Raw genomic sequence first — 9,996 nt, forward strand, 5'->3', positions numbered from 1 at the left:
GACTGACAACGTAGAGGCCTACAAATCTGTTTTCTTTGTTTGTTTTATATCTGGGTCATTTTATCCTCCTCCCATTCTTCTTTCCTCTTAAGTTTCTATTTTGGGGTTCTAGACCCCCCCGAAGAGCCTGAAATCAGCCTTCCTTCCCTTCCTGCTGTTATCGTACAAACTGTAACAGCCATTTTTGGTTGACCTCATTTGATGCTTGATGACAAAGAAGTTGTCCTCAAAAATTTTTTCTTATCTATTGCCCTACTTCCCCTACTCACTTAATCTTTGACTACATCACATATAGATTCAGAGATGAGCTAGGTTGGAAGGGATCTTTGCTAATGTCTGAGACCTACTTCTTCATTTTATAGAGGAAGAACATGAGTCCCTTTAGGGGAAAGCAAATTGTCTGAGCTCATGTGACACATTGGTGCCAGAGCTGGGACTTGATCTCAGGCCTCTTAACTCCTCCTTTAGTGCCCTTTCCACTCTACCTGGCTGCGTGTGTATTTGCGGTATTTAAATGGTGCCCACAGGGAGAAAAAGAGATTACTAATCTCCATCTACACAAACTGTCTGTACCAGGGAGCTGGGCAGAGCATGGCCAAAAGAGACAGGCACCATCTCTCCCTTTGCCCTGCTGTACTCAACGAGCGAGATTGCTATCTTCTGAGTGGCAGTGTCCCCGCCTTGTTGGAAATGTTGAAACACTTGTGACTGACCTCAGTGACACGGAAGTTTCTGGGTAGGGGCTGGAGTCGGGTCGGGGAGATGTTTCCATTAGGGCATCGCTGAAACACAGACTAGGATCCGGCTGAGCTCATAGCCCTGGGGTAAGTACTGGCTGTGGAGACAGGATTTTAAATTAGTTTGCAATGTGCATTTGTTTGCGAACATGTATGTGTCGAAGTTTTAGAGAGGATTCTCTGTTTATGTGCTGAGATTCCAGGGTGCGGAATTCAGCCTGCAATCAGCTTACAGTGAGCCTAAGATTACACTTTGTGGACATGAATTTTTTGTGCCTGAGACATCTGTCTGCACTAGCAGCAGCAGCCATCGGGGATCTGGCCAGAAGGTACATGGACTTTGGGTCCAGCAAAAACCGGTTCCAAATCCTCACTCTGCTAACCTTTTGTGAGCCTCAGTTTCCAGCTTCCTCATCTGTAAAATGGGCATAAAACACCCACCTTACAGGGTTGCTACATGGATTCAGACAATGTACATTTAGTGCCAGTACAGTGCTCCACCAATAGCAGCTATGAAGTTTCCTTTTTAGGTCAAATGGGAACCAGATCTCAGAGAATATCTACCCCATAAACATCCCATAGGAGTGTTTTCCCTGAGAAAACATTCTGAGCAGCAAAGGACTAGTATGTGTGGATGGAGGAGGGCCAGCCTGGGAGTTTTAAAATTTTATGAATGGAGGTCAGAGAATGTGCACCATCAAAGAAAAAGGCCGTGTGAGCATCTGGACAAGGAAAAGCTAATAACAGCACAAAACAGAAACAGCTGACCCTTATATAGAGCTTACTATCTGCCAGGGACTGTTCAAAGAGTTTTACGCAGATTGGCCCATTTATTCCTCACAACCCTAAAGATGTAAGTGCTATTAAGAGCCTTATTTTCCATTTGAAGAAACCAAGGCACCAAGGTGTTAAGAGACTTCACTGAATCAGTGAAAGAAAACTCTTCTGGAAAATTTCATTACAGAAGAGTTAGATCAGGCCTTTCTCCATCTCTCCAACCTGGGAGGGGCTCAGACAATGCGGTGCTGGGAAGCATGTATCAGGTACCCAAGGATGGGCTGATCCTGCTTCTTGTTCTGTGTGTTGACCTATTTTGTGAACACTGGCAATTCTACCCAATTCAATGCCTTGAGTAGGATCTGTCACATAATTGGTGGAACCCAATGCAAAATGAAAATCTGGGGTCCCTTACTCAAAAATTATTATGAATTTAAAGATGACAGGCATAAAGCATTAGACCAATCATGGGGTCCTTGTGAGCACAGGGCCCTACTAGTCTGCACGGGTTGCAAGCCCATGAAGCCAGCACTGGCCCTGAATTCTGACAAGGAGGCAGGAATGGTACTGGACGTTTCCATGGTCTCATGTAGCCCTCCTAATAATTCTGAGCTCCTCACCCTCCCCGGGTTGGAGAGATGGAGAAACGCCTGGTCTAACTGTTCTGTGCTAAAGTTCTCCAGAAGAGTTTTCTTTCACCGATTCAGTCAAGTCCCTTAACATCTTGCTGCCTCAGTTTCTTCAACTGGAAAATAAGTCAAATAAAGAGACATTTGACTGCCCAATTGAAAGAGGAGAAAAGTGAGACTCTGAGACATTAAGTGGCTCCCCCAAGGTTAAACAACATTTATTATACGGAAATTGATTTAATAGCTATGTGTACAGAGTGTTAAACATTGAAATGCTTTTTCCACCCCTATCCCCTCCGTGTCTCTAAGTACTGTGCTGTGAATTGTGGAGTGTAATATATGCAGTCTCAGCCAACAAGGTGCATAATCTGTAGAAGGTGCCTAGTTTTCCTAAAATTTAGTAGGCCAATCGATGAAACAGAATAATTTGACCCCTTCCAGTTCATCTGGAGATTTGTGGGAACTAGCAAAATGAATCCGTGAATACTGCTTGAGTAGCTTGCAACTTTTTGTGTTCTTGCTGATTTAGTCTTGGAACGAAGTTGCATCCACATTGCATTTATCTCGAATAGTTTCCTGCAAAACTGCTTTCCCCAAAATTACTAATTAGAAACTCTGGATGACTTGCTTCCCTGCTAGAAATTGGCAGTGCTTGTACCTAGAAGTAAGTGTGACTGGAGATGTGGTTTATATACTTGAGGCTCAAAGTTGCTCTTTCTCATTAACTTGAATCTCACTTTTTAGTCCATTTTAGAAAAATTATAAAATAACAAAATGTCGGAACTAAATTGATTTAGCCCACCCCTCTCATTTTATAGACAGGGAAACTGAGGCTCAGGGAAAGGAAATAATGTGCCCAAGGAATGTATAAAGTTGTTGAGCTGGAATGTTCATCTAAGCTCTCATGCCATATCCCAGATGAGCCCTAGCCTCATAACCACCTGGGGTTATGAGGTGAGGCCCCTGACATGGTGATCAGAGCCAAAGAGAATCCAGGCAAGATTTCTCTGATATGAGAATGAAGGTGATTCTGTAACGCTCTGTTGGCCTTTTCCCCATGATATTTGGCAGACTCCATCCCTCCTTTCCCCCAGCCTGGCGTTTTGACCTTCTCTGTTCCCTGGTGAGTGACTCATTGACAGTCATAGGAACAGGCATTGTTTAGGACCGGGGATGTCCCAGGACCTCGTGGTTTTGTACATTGTGTTGCTCCCACCTGAAAATCATGAGTGGGCCCAGTGTTCTTACAAGGCCTTATGGAAATGGGTGTATTTATAAATTTAAGACAATTTTGAGTTGAATGTTCTGGTACAAGGATCTTCCCCTGGTACCCATATATGCCAGGCTCTCTACCAAGCATTTTCTTTTTTTTTTTTTTTTGTGGAGAATGGGGTCTCACTGTGTTGCCCAGGTTTGTCTCAAGCTTCTGAGCTCAAGCCAACCTCCCACCCCTGCCTTTCTAATTGTTGTGATTATGCGTGTGAGCCACCACTCCTGGCCAGCATTTTCAATACTGAATGCAATGTGGTGAAGGCTCTGGCCTCAAACCACCTGTGTCTGAATTCTGTCCCCTCCACGGGGGATTAGAACCTGGTTTTCTCATATGTAAAATTGGGAGAACAATAGTATCTACCTCATAAGGTCATTATTCTGAGGATTAAATAATTGATGCAAAATGTTTTTTGTGATACCGGCATATGCATGGTAAACACAAGACATGTTTGAGTTAAAAACATGAAACAGGCCTGGCATGGTGGCTCACACCTGTAATCCCAGCACTTTGGGAGGCTGAGACAGGAGGATTGCTTGAGCCCAGGAGTTTGAGATCAGCCTGGGCAACATGGCAAGATCCCATCATTATGAAATTAAAAACTTAGCCAGGCATGGTGGTATGCCCCGGTGGTCCCAACTACTCAGGAGGCTGAGGTGGGAGGATTGCTTGAACCCAGGAGGTTGAGGCCACAGTGAGCCGTGCTTGCACCACTGGACACTCCAACCTGGTCAACAGAGCAAGACCTTATCTCAAAAAAAAAAAAAACCCCCACAAAACAGGTGCCATCCCCATTTATAGGTATAACCCCGAAGTTGGAAAAATAAAGCAACTCACAGCTAGGAAGGCCAGAGCTGAGGTCCTAAACACAATCTATTTGGCCACTGAGTCTCTGCACCTGACCAGCTGCCTATACTCACTTGTGTGGTCGCTTTGCAGTATACTCAGCTGTTTCCACATTATGCTATTTATGTGTAGTCAAATATAAATCTCACTCTGTTAGAAGACAATCAATTCCACTAAAGCTGCCCCAAAGCCAGGGTTGGCAAGGCACGTTTACCTAGATTGCTTTTCTCTCTCCTTCCATTCATCCATTGCCTGTCCTTCAAATAATTTCCTCTCAGTGACTCTTCCCTGAACATTCTACCGCTTGGGGATCTCTTTTTCCTCTGAACTATAACGCATTATTGATGCCACTCCTTCTGACAATTCATTATTCTTCACCTGCGTCATCTCTTCCGCTTTTTGACTTTTCACATATTAATGTCCTGATTTTCCAAGTACAAATGAGCTCTTGAAAGTTCAAGTGGCCTTTTCTTCTTCGCTCCATCAAGAGTATTTCACACAGGACCATGTGCATGGACCACTTGATAAATATGTGATTGATTGAAATTCAGATATTCAGGTGATCATCTCAATGTTCTATTAACTCCTGGGCTCAAGTGATCCTCCCACCTCGGCCTCCCAAAGTGCTGGGATTACAGGTATGAGCCATCATGCCCGGCTTTATGTTCACTTTTTACAAAATTGTGATTATATCTTATGTAGCTAAATACAACTGCATTGTACATTTTCATAGAACAGATTTCTTTCTCCAGATGAATTCTTCCTAAATGTAATTTTAAATGACCACATGGTCCTCCATTTGAAGCCTCAATCCTCATTTCTCCAGTTTTTGTCTTTTTCTTTAGATTGCTTCCCATTTTTCACTTTTATAATGACACTATACAGAGCTCTTTTGCATAACAGCTTTGGTCTGTTCTGGATTGTTTGCAAATTGTCTGCACTACACTCTTTACCCATTTGTTATGGGGGCCCTAGTGCTTTTCTTAACAATTTATATAAACCAAAGATGCAAAATCTTTAAAACTGTGGTTTGCCTTACTTGTTTCAGGTTGTGTTTTTTTCTGTTTGCCTTTAAATTTTGTTAACATGTGAAGTTCTAATAGTTTAGAGCCAAATCTATTTTTCGTGTATTTCTTTGTGATTTCTTCCATTGCCTATAAACTGAGAAAGTTTTCTCTCATCTGGGGATTTAATAAATATTTTAAATATAGTAATATTCAGTCTTAATTTCTTCTAATTGTAATGGCTCGATTTTAAAATATTTACCTCCTTAATCCGTTTGGAATTCATTTTGCTATCTAGGGTCTGAATCTAAGTTATTTGCTTTCTCCTTACAGGTAGCTAAACCATCGTCTTGGGGCCAGTATTTGCTAAATAATGATTTCCTTTCCTCCACTTGCTTTGTGGACTACTCTTATAACATTTACTGTACACAGTAGCACATTTTTCAAATCTACACTACTCTTAAAAAGTGGTAGTCAGAAATCTACCTTACAACAATTCCTTTTCTTTTCTTTCTTTCTTTCTTTTCTTTTCTTTTTTTTTTGAGACAGAGTCTTGCTCTATCCCCCAGTCTGGAGTGCTGTGGCACAAACTTGGCTCACTGCAATCTCCGTCTCCTAGGTTCAAGTGATTCTCCTGCCCCGGCCTCCAGAGTTGCTGGGATTATAGATGCCCACCACCTCACCCAGCTAATTTTTGTATTGTTTTAGTAGAGATGGGGTTTCACCATATTGGTCAGGCCAGGCTGGTCTCGAACTCTTGACCTCAGGTGATCCACCCTTCTCGGCCTCCCAAAGTTCTGGGATTACAGGTGTGAGCCACCGCACCCAGCCCACAATTCCTTTTCAAACATTTCCGCTCTTTTTGGTTGTTCTTATGTTTTCCCAGATACATTTTAGAGTAACCTCAAGTTATAAAAAACTCACTGTAATTTTTATTAGAATTGTATTAACCCAATAAATTAACTTTAAAAGTGATTTTTAAATGTTACAGCTTCTCAATCTGAAATAGCATCTTTTTATGAGTTTAAGTCTTTTATATCTCTCAATGAATTTTTATTTTCTTCAAAATAATTTTCTTATAATTAATATTATTTTTAGGTATTTCTATTGTTGTAGTTGCTAAATCTCAGGGTATTTTTCCCGATTCTCTTTTATGTCTGTTGCTAGTATAATAGTAAGAATAGCTGGTAATTTTAGAATGTTTATTATATCTACAGGGCTTTACTGAGCAATCTCATTAATTCCTCTAGTTTTGCAATGAATTCCTTTGGAATTTCTAGGTATAAAATCATGTATTTTACAAATAAGAATGAATTTGATTTCTCCTTGCCCAAAACTATACTTCCATTTTGTTAATGTAGCAGCTGACAGCTCAGGCTCCAGCACCTGCCTGCCTGAGCACAAAGGCTGATGAACTGTTTTTGTCATCTTGTGCATATTAGGTAGCCTTTCTGTGTCTTAGTTTTGTCCTCTGTTAATTAAAAAATAATAATAGTATCTACCTCCTGGGGTGGTTGTGGGAATTGGATGAGTTAATGTATATAAAAGTGTCTGCCACATAAAACATGCTCAATAAATACTCAATACCCTTATTATTATTAGAGTTTGGAGGAACTTTCCATTTCCAGAAACTAGAACTTCTAGTACTCATTTCAGATAAGGGTTGCAGCATACAGCCTTGCTCTCAAATAGTTGCTAAAATAATTTACCATTTTGTCAGATACTGATTATGCAGTAATCAATACTGCACCAACTTATATTCTTTATTATAGTAAGAAACAATCGTCATACTTTTATTAACTTCGAAAATCAGTAATAAGTATTCAGTTTATCCAGCACATTTTGGCACTTTACCAAGATCATAATTTTAAAAATTTGATCAATGTTGTATTTGTATTATATAAAAGACAGCTTCCTGACATGATTGGGATTTAGGATTTTGAGTCCGTTGGTTTAGGAAACATGAGTCTTCCAGCTGGCAAAGCGGCAAATTTTTCAATCTTCCTAAGCCTTAATTTCCTCATCTATGAAGTAGTGGTAATGTCTATTTTTGTAGAATGAGAGGATTAAGGCACATGGAAAATACTCAGTGTTAGTTTCCATCTTTGTTATAATCAATTTCCTCAACATTCTGGGCTAACTTCTTGATATTACCATTATATACCTCCATATTCATAAATGAGATGGACCCAAAATTTCTCTCTTCCTGTGCCCTGTATTGGCTTATGGAATAATAATTATGTGTTCCTTAGAAGTTTAAAACTCCTCATTTGTCAAACCATCTAGACAGGTTTTGAGGAGATAAGTCTAATAATGCTTCTAATTTCTTTCTCTTTCTTTTTCTTTCTTTCTTTCTTTCTTTCTTTCTTTCTTTCTTTCTTTCTTTCTTTCTTTCTTTCTTTCCTTCCTTGTTCTTTCTCTCTCTTTCTTTCTTCTTCCTTTTCCTCTTTCTTTTCTTTTTGATAAAGATGGGGTCTTGCCTTGTTGCCCAGGCTTATCTCCAACTCCTGGGCTCAAGCTATTCAACTGCCTCAGTTTCCCAAAGTGCTTGGATTACAAGTGTGAGCCACTGGGCCCAGCCAATGCTTTTAATTTCTAAATAATAATAGCTTGCATTCATTGGATGCTTATTACTATGTGCCAAAAGTTCTAATAACTATTTCACGTAGCTCATCTAATTTCATCCTCAGAAGTAGTTGTCATTTATATTTGTCTTATCTAGTCCCCAAATTAGTTATTGTTCCCATCTTAAATATTAAAAGACTGAGGCTTTGAGAGGTTAAATAGCCAGGCCAAGCTCATGCAGAGAATGAGCTGGGATTTGAACTCAAGCAGTTTGACTCCAGGTTCTTTGCCTTTAATGGCTAGATACCATCCTGCTTCCTAAACTTATTTTTTGTTATTTTGGTTTGGTTTTGGTCTAAGTTTTCCATGCCATATGGAATCAATTTTGTTAATTTATATTTTTCTAGGAAACTATCCATTTTACTGAGATTTCATCAAAAAATTTTGTAGTCTAACAATTTTTTAAAATCTCTTCTTTTTTGGTACCTCATTTTTGTTGAAAAATTTTAATCCCTTCCGTTTCTGAGATTAGTAGTCCCTATATTATTAATTTGGTTTATTTGTGTTTCCTCCTTTTCTTCATTATTGGAAACTGCATATTAAACTGGGGGAGAAAGTCTAGCGATGTGGAGGAGGCTGGATATTACAAAATGGAAATAAAGGTTTTTTTCTTTTTAAAATTTCCATTTCCATCCAGCTTTGCTTTCTTTTCACCTTACTTCACTCCAACCTTTAAAGAGCAGGATGCTCAGGGCTGAAAAGAGCCTTAGGAGTACTTTGCCAAGCTCCCTAATTCACCAGGGCCTAGAGGGGACGTCTCCCTGTCCAAAGTCACACTGTTAGCAAGTGACAGAGCCCGGAGAAGGCAGGCCCTAGCTCCCTTCTTTCCCCTTCTTTTGTTCTCCCTTCTTTTTTTTCTCTTTCCATTTCACCTTAGCTAATGTTAAAAACAACAAATTAATGGAGACAGTAAAGAAAGTTTACAGCTACTTCATTTGAAAAGATGGATAAAGTCAGCTGACAATGTTGATTATAATTACTTTGATCCATATGACTTTTCTTTTCTTTTCTTTCTTTCTTTTTTTTTTTTTCGGACAGAGTCTCACTCTGTGGCTCAGGCTGGAATGCAGTGATGTGATCTTGGCTCACTGCAACCTCCGCCTCCCAGGTTCAAGCAATTCTCTGCCTCAGCCTCTCAAGTAGCTGGGATTACAGGCACCTGCCACCTTGCCTGGCTAATTTTTGTATTTTTAGTAGAGATGGGGTTTCACCATCTTAGCCAGGCTGGTCTTAAACACTTGACCTCGTGATCCCCCCACTTCGGCCTCCCAAAGTGCTGGGATTACAAGTGTGCGCCACTGCGCCTGGCCTAATCCATATGATTTTTCATAGAAATCATCTTCTCTTGTGATCTTGTTTTAAACCATTCTTTCTAGAATAAACCTATCCAAAGAAAGCATGGTGTCTGGCAGGAAACTGGGTGTCTTTTTATTCCCCCCTGATGTTACGCTGCACCTGTTGAAAAGGCCATGAGAAAGCTCCTGTATCAGTGGAAGAGGGAAACTTAATAAAATGGAATCCAGCCTTAACTACAAGTCTGAAGCAAACAGAATAAATGCTGTTAGCATTGGGACGAAGTGGGGTTTTTTTTAGTGGGGGGAGGAGGGAGACGGTTTTACTCTGTCACCCAGGCTCTTCTCAAACTCCTGGTCTCAAGTGATCCTTCCATCTCGCTCTCCCAAAGTGCTGGGATTACAAGCATGAACCACCATGCCCAGTCTGAAGTTTGGTTTTGAGGTGCCTGGCAGGGCACTACATTAGTGTGAGGTCTGGGTGCCAAAATTCAGCACAGCGTAAGAGGACAGGACTGTCCCTACCTGGAGGATGGAACAAGACATATCAAACCCTCACATGGTCCATGTGCTTTTTCACAACATAATTACCTTAAATTGCCCATTTCCTGGTTATTTGGGGCATGTTTGTGCGCACACCCACGCGTGTGCACAAATGAGCAGATGTCGCTGCTGACTGTCTGATCAGAAGTCTGTGGTTAGAGCCATTGGCCACTTAAATAATGACATCTGCCATAATTTTCATACCTCATCCTGTCCGGGATCTTATCTCCAAACTGTACTCAAAACAAATGCCTAATTTTTTTTTTTTTTTTT

General features: G+C 40.5%; 1 protein-coding gene across 1 annotated transcript in view; it reads left to right on the plus strand.

The window, feature by feature from the left end:
- Nucleotides 1-745: 745 nt before the first annotated feature.
- LOC105508502 (chromosome unknown open reading frame, human C1orf186) overlaps nucleotides 746-9,996 on the plus strand; it is a 23,970-nt gene continuing 14,719 nt past the window's right edge. Inside the window, exon 1 of the mRNA XM_011937362.1 lies at nucleotides 746-824. The gene's annotated coding sequence lies outside the window, so the exon portion shown is untranslated. The remainder of the gene's footprint in view (nucleotides 825-9,996) is intronic.

The sequence above is a fragment of the Colobus angolensis genome, unplaced genomic scaffold (genome assembly GCF_000951035.1).
Source record: "Colobus angolensis palliatus isolate OR3802 unplaced genomic scaffold, Cang.pa_1.0 Scaffold100, whole genome shotgun sequence".
Classification (NCBI taxonomy): Eukaryota; Metazoa; Chordata; class Mammalia; order Primates; family Cercopithecidae; genus Colobus; species Colobus angolensis.